General features: G+C 45.3%; 1 pseudogene; it reads right to left on the reverse strand.

Annotated features, from left to right (window-relative positions):
* LOC136788543 (syncytin-2-like) overlaps positions 1-1103 on the reverse strand; it is a 120911-nt pseudogene extending 119808 nt beyond the window's left edge.
* Positions 1104-6514: the final 5411 nt, after the last annotated feature.

Genomic DNA, 6514 nt, shown 5'->3' on the forward strand with positions numbered 1-6514 from the left:
TTTGTTAAGGATACAAGGACCAAACGTTAGTCCTAGGGTTAATAAAATCAGCGGGCCAGCTATTGTTGACAACAGAGTGGTGAGCCACGGCGAGTGATTATACCAGGACTCGTACCAGCTTTGTTGGGCCTCCCGCTCTCTTTTTCTCTTTTCCAATCCTTCTCGAAGTTTGGTCATGGTATCCCTCACAATTCCAGTATGGTCAGCATATACACAACATTCCTCCTTGAGTGCGGCGCACAACCCTCCTTGTTGTAAATACAATAAATCTAGTCCTCTGCGATTCTGTAATACTACTTCGGATAACGATCTTACAGATTTTTCTAAAGCACTGATAGATTTTTCAATTCTGGCTAAATCTTCATCCACAGCCGCTCTCAGAGAGGTGATCTCTTTTCCTTGTTTGATTAATGAGGCAACCCCTGTGCCTACCCCTGCACCCCCCCAAATTATTAGGGTAGCCACGGTCAATGTGGAAATTGGTTCCCGTTTTGTCAAATGGTGTTCTTGATTGATCTGATTGTCATACATAAAACTCTCTGGGTGGTAGAGTATCTTTGGAATAATTATTACTTGAACACAGAATTCTACAGACTCATCGAACAAGTCCAGGGATAGACAAGGGGTAACTCCCGTCTTTGAACATACCCACCTCGCATTCTCTGCAGGTAATAACCATTTCGCTGGTTTTTTTATACTTCCGACATTAGTTTGATTTGCACACAAGTGCATTTTATCGGGCGGGACTTGTCCCACGCATCTCCCCTTCCCAGTTACTTGGGTCATCGTTATGCCCTGACCCTCTTCCCCCACATACATTGCAAGGGATTAGATCCATTTATCCGCCGGGCCTTCTCATTGACCCCTACAGCTTCATAAAAGGGCGGCCTTACCCCATAACAGAGCCAGCACCGCTCAGTCAGATTAGGGCTGGTGGCGTTTAACAGCTGGTAGCTTACCTGCATTAATTTCCACAGGGAATTTTTCCCGTTGTCGTTCTCGAAACTCTGGACAGTAGGGTCATTATTAACAGTGACATTCCTGGTATTATTCTTGATACCCTCTCTATCCAAACTTGGGTTCAATACCGGGTTGGGTCCCATCGATTCAGGTTCCGGTGGTACAACCTCCTTTTTTATAAATATTAAACCTCCTCTATCGGCTCCAGGTTCCCAATATCTCACACCCCACGTTTTCCCTGTAAACCAGGCTGGGTCAGTTGGATTCGTTATATTAACATACAGTTGTTCACAATCTCCATAGGGCATTCGGATCCCTCCGCTCCAGTCTCGGCTCGGAGGCCTACATCCATAGGGTCCATATCCTACAGTTAGGAACTTATCCCTCCCTGCTCCAGGACTCCAATCTGAAGCAATTGTTTCACAACCCCAATAAGCACAATAGTAGGAGTTGGGATAATTGCAGTATCCCCTTCCTGGGTTCGAGCTAGGGCAGAAGTAGAAACCTATTTGGTTCAGACATGGACTTATGGGTGCCAGTTGACAAAGGGATGTGAGAAAACTGGGTGCACCCGCCGTAGTTACTTGTTTAATGATAGTTTGGTCCTCCCACCTAATTAAACTCCACCTAAAGGGCTGGTGCAAATATCCCCCGTCAGCTCCGGCTGGACAGGGGATATTCAGTAAGAGAGGTAGCACCAACATACACCAGAAGGGCAACGTCCATTTATAATTCTGGGGAGGTTGTTTCGAGTCACGGTGGGTACCAGGGCAGTTCATTCGGCCAGATCCCATTATCCAAAATAGAGGTGGGTACCACATAATCCGCCCCACCATTGTACCCCTCTGCCTCGCCCGCCTACTTGGTTGCCTCAAGCAGCGGGGTTTACTTTCTTCACGGCAGCAAGAGTAATCTTCAGGGGCCTAGGTACCGTCTTTCCTGTTCCAGCCACTCCCAGTCCCAGTTACTCACTCCTCCTTAGGCACGTTACCCTACTGATGTATGGGGTTTGGCACATTAAGGAATTTCCCCTCCCCTACTTCCCAGTTCCCATTTACAATGAACCTGTTTATTCCTTAGAGAGGGTTATGAGTCATACGATCGCGAATTCGCCCATCAGTCCCTTTTTGCAGGATCAGCTTCAAATCTCCAGGTCGGCTGGTCACTCTCCACCGCTCCTCTGGTATTGGTCCTTTAACTCGGCTGGCGTGAGTCCATCCTTTCTCTGCTGTCCGGATAGCTGTGTCTGTGGTAAGTAGAACAAGGTAGGGTCCTTCCCAACGAGGAGTTAAGGAGGCCTCTTTCCAGGATTTTATCAGAACCTGGTCTCCTGGTTTGATCCTGTGTATGGCCATCTCTAGAGGGGGGCGTTGTACCACTAATCCTTTTTCACGCAGCTGCCTCCTCCTAATCATAAGTGGTACTACATATGATTGTATTTGGGACTCTTCCAGCTGAGGGTGATCGGTTGGGAGCTCTAAATCATATGGCATCCCGTATAACATCTCAAAAGGGGAGATTCCTACATCTGCTCGGGGCTGGGTTCTTAGGTTTAGTAAAGCCAATGGAAGGCATTTTACCCATGAGGTTTTTGTTTCTATCATCAACTTGGTTAATTGTTTTTTTATTTCCCCATTCATCCTCTCTACCTTTCCCGAACTTTGTGGATGCCACGGGGTGTGATATTCCCATTTGGTCCCCAGAGAGGAGAGAGTGTTTCTGGCTAATTTTGAGACAAAATGCGGCCCCCTGTCGGAGTCTATTACCTCGATCGATCCATATCGAGGGATTATGTTCTCCAACAGTATCTTTACCACCGTCTGAGCTGTAGCTCGGGCTACTGGAAAGGCTTCCACGAAATGAGTTAGGTGGTCAACCATTACCAGTAAGTATTTATATCGTCCCACCTTTGGCAGCTCTGTGAAATCTATTTGAATTCTAGCAAATGGTCTATGGGCTAATTCTCTTCCCCCTAAAGGCCTCTCTCTTAGTTGTTGCTTATTTACTCTTTGGCAGATCATACATTCATTAACTATTCTCTTAGCGATATTGTATATACCAATACACATATACTTCGTAGCAAATTGGTCCACCAGCGCTTGAGTTCCCCAGTGAGTTTTTTCGTGGAAGTTCTGCATAACCCTCAGGGCCAAAGATTTCGGGAGAACCTCTCGGCCATCAGGGAGTTCCCATTTACCTTCAGTTATTTCCTTCACACCCATTTGAGTTAATTTGTCTTTCTCTTGCACAGTGAAGCTGAGGATGAAATGTTGTTCCCCATGGAGATGGCAGTAGCTATATCGAGGGTTGTTACATCTACAGTGCACTGCCTCTGTTCCATAATCCTTCCAACAATCATAACAGGGGAACTCGGTTAAATCCTTCCCACAAGATGGGCAATCTTTCTGATTCTCCTTGGTATATATCATCATCAGCGCTGCCCTTTTAGCTTCCTGATCAGCTAGGTTGTTTCCCCTAACTAGTGGATTCAATCCCTTTTGATGTCCTCTCAAATGTACTACTGCTATTCCTATTGGCCCTCTCAAAGCCTGCAAAATTTCAGTGATCAATTCCTGATGAATCAATCCCTTACCTTGAGAGTTTATTAGGCCCCTTTCTTCCCAAATTTTTCCAAAAGTATGCACTACCCCAAAAGCATACTTGGAATCAGTATATATGGTTCCAATTTTACCTTTTAACATTTGTAGGGCCCTTAATACTGCATATAGTTCGCATGCTTGGGCCGACCAACTGGGACTCAGAGGTCCTGACTCTATTACAAAGAAGTTTTCTCCATTGATAATTGCATATCCTGACTTCCTTTTTCCCTCGACCACCCTGGACGAACCATCCACAAACAGCTTCTCCCCTTCGGCCAGTTCCTCCTCCTCTAGATCTGGCCTAATTTTTGTCTGTTCTTCTATATTACGCAAGCAGTCGTGGGATATGTCTCCTTTTGGTTCCCCATATAAGAATTGCGCCGGGTTTTGTAGAGCTGTCGTTTCAAGCTCCAATTTAGGTGAGGAGATTAAGATGCCTTCATATTTCAGGAGCCGTGCATCAGTTATCCATTTGTCAGCCTTTTGCTGCAGGATCCCCCTTATATTGTGAGGTGACAATACTCTTAATTCGCCCCCAAAGGTGATTTTATGTGCTTCTTCCACCAAGAGCGCAGCCGCAACCACTGCCTGGAGACAGGTGGGCCATCCCCTACTCACAGGGTCTAAAAGTTTAGAAAGATATCCCACGGGTTTCTTTTTTCCCGCCCAGTCTTGAGTTAAGACCCCGAATGCTGTCCCCTCCTCTGTGTTAATAAATAGATAAAAGGGTCTCTTCACATCGGGTAAATTTAACACGGGAGCGTTCACTAAATCCATTTTTAAGTCTATCAGGCTTTGCTCATCGCTTTGGCTCCATTTCATTAATCCTTCCCCAACCAGTTTCTGATACAAAAACTTCACCTTACTACTATAATTTTCAATCCATTGCCGACAATATCCTAACAATCCCAGCAGCTGCCTAACTTGTCTTTTGCTTTTTGGCGCTTGTAGTGACAAAATCCCATTTACTTGTTCGGGGTCTAGTTTCTTAGTGCCTTTACTTAGCCAATGTCCTAAATATTTCACCTCTTCCTCCGTAAATTGTAATTTTGACTTTGATACTTTTAGTCCCTTTAAGCTCAAGAAGTTTAGTAGCTTGATACTTTCTGTTCTGACTGCCTCCTGACTCTCTCCTGCTAACAACAAATCATCCACATATTGGACTAAGGTTACTTCAGGATTCGGTTCATAGTTCTCTAATACTTGTTCTAATGCCTGACCAAATAGATTTGGTGATTCCGTGAATCCTTGGGGAAGCACAGTCCATCTTAATTGTTGTTTCCGATGGGTTACAGGGTCTTCCCACTCGAAAGCAAAATAATCCCTGCATTCCCTTTTTAAAGGACATGCCCAAAACGCATCTTTTAGGTCTATGACACTATACCATCTCTGCACTGGGGACAGCTGGCTTAGCAAAGTATGTGGGTTAGCTACTACAGGAAATCTGGTTATTGTTCTTTTATTGACTTCTCTCAAATCTTGGACTAGTCGATAAGAGCCATCCGGTTTCTCGATAGGTAATATAGGAGTGTTATGAGGTGACATGCAAGGCTCCAGTAATCCCTGTTGTAGTAACCTCTTGATTACTGGGTGCAGCCCCTCCCTGCCTTCTTGAGACATTGGGTATTGTTTTACCCTGATAGGAGTCTCAGGATTCCTGATAGTGACTTCAAAGGGACTAATATTTAAGCGGCTTACTGATTCGGGGGAATACCATACCTCGGGATTTACTTTTGCCTCATCCTCTACTGTGAGGGCATATAATTTAACTTCAATCCCTTTATTTTTCACCTCCAAATTAATTTTTTTTCTTAACCATTAAGTCTCTTCCCAACAGGTTATATTCAGCTTCTGGTACTAATAAAAAGGATCCTGTGCAACTTTGGGCTGGGGTCTCTATTTCCACCCCTTTTATTACTGAGACCCTAAAGGGCTCTCCTTTTGCTCCTATCACCTGTAATTTCTCCGAGGAAGGTTGACATCCCCGGGGTACCATTTGGACAGTCGATCTTTCTGCCCCAGAGTCCACAAGGAACTCCACTTCTTGATGCTGGGGACCTAACTTCAATTTTATCAAGGGCTCCGTTATACCAGAAGTCCCCAGCAGATGGAGCCCCTGACTCCCCTAATCTTCTTTAAACATTCGCTCGTCTTGTAAGCGTTTTCTGCAGTCCTTTTTCACATGTCCCTTCTTTTGGCAATAAAAACATTCTATCTGTCTTAGATCCCTCTGATCCCTCTGGCTCCTCGGGGGTCTTTTTCGTGGTAGCGGAACACCCATCGGGCGAGGGGGGGACCCTTTTTGTCCTTCCCGGACCGCTGCCACTAGAATCCTGGCCTGCCTTTTTGAGTCTCTTCTTCTCTGCGCGCATATACCTTCTGAGCTTCTCTCAGCAGTTCATCCATCCCTCTATCCTGCCAATCCTCTAATTTTTCTAATTTCCGCCTGATATCCCCCCATGATTTTGCCACAAATTGCGTTTTTAACAGGGCCTGTCCCACCGGTGTACCAGGGTCCAGTCCCGAATAAAGCTGGAGATTCTTCCTTAATCTCTCCAGCCATTCTGTGGGAGTTTCATCCTTCTTCTGATATTCACTAAAGGCCTTATTTATATTTTGTCCTCTAGGGACTGACTCCCTTATACCTTGTACAATAATAGTCCTTAAATCCTGCATATGAACCCTATCTTGTTCATTTTGGTTATTCCAGTTAGGCCTCTGTAGGGGCCATTTAAGGTCTCCCGCAGGACCCTGCTGGTGTTGCTGGTCCCAGATTTGCATTCCAGCCCTCCGGATCATGTTCCTCTCTTCTGCAGTGAATAATATACCTAAAATGGCCTGGAGTTCTTCCCAGGTGTAAACATTAGGCCCCAAGAACTGGTCTACTCGCTCAGAGACTCCAAGAGGATCTTCTAATAGATTTCCCATTTCCTTCTTGAATTCTCTGACGTCTC

The sequence above is a fragment of the Anser cygnoides genome, chromosome W (assembly GCF_040182565.1).
Source record: "Anser cygnoides isolate HZ-2024a breed goose chromosome W, Taihu_goose_T2T_genome, whole genome shotgun sequence".
Lineage (NCBI taxonomy): Eukaryota > Metazoa > Chordata > Aves > Anseriformes > Anatidae > Anser > Anser cygnoides.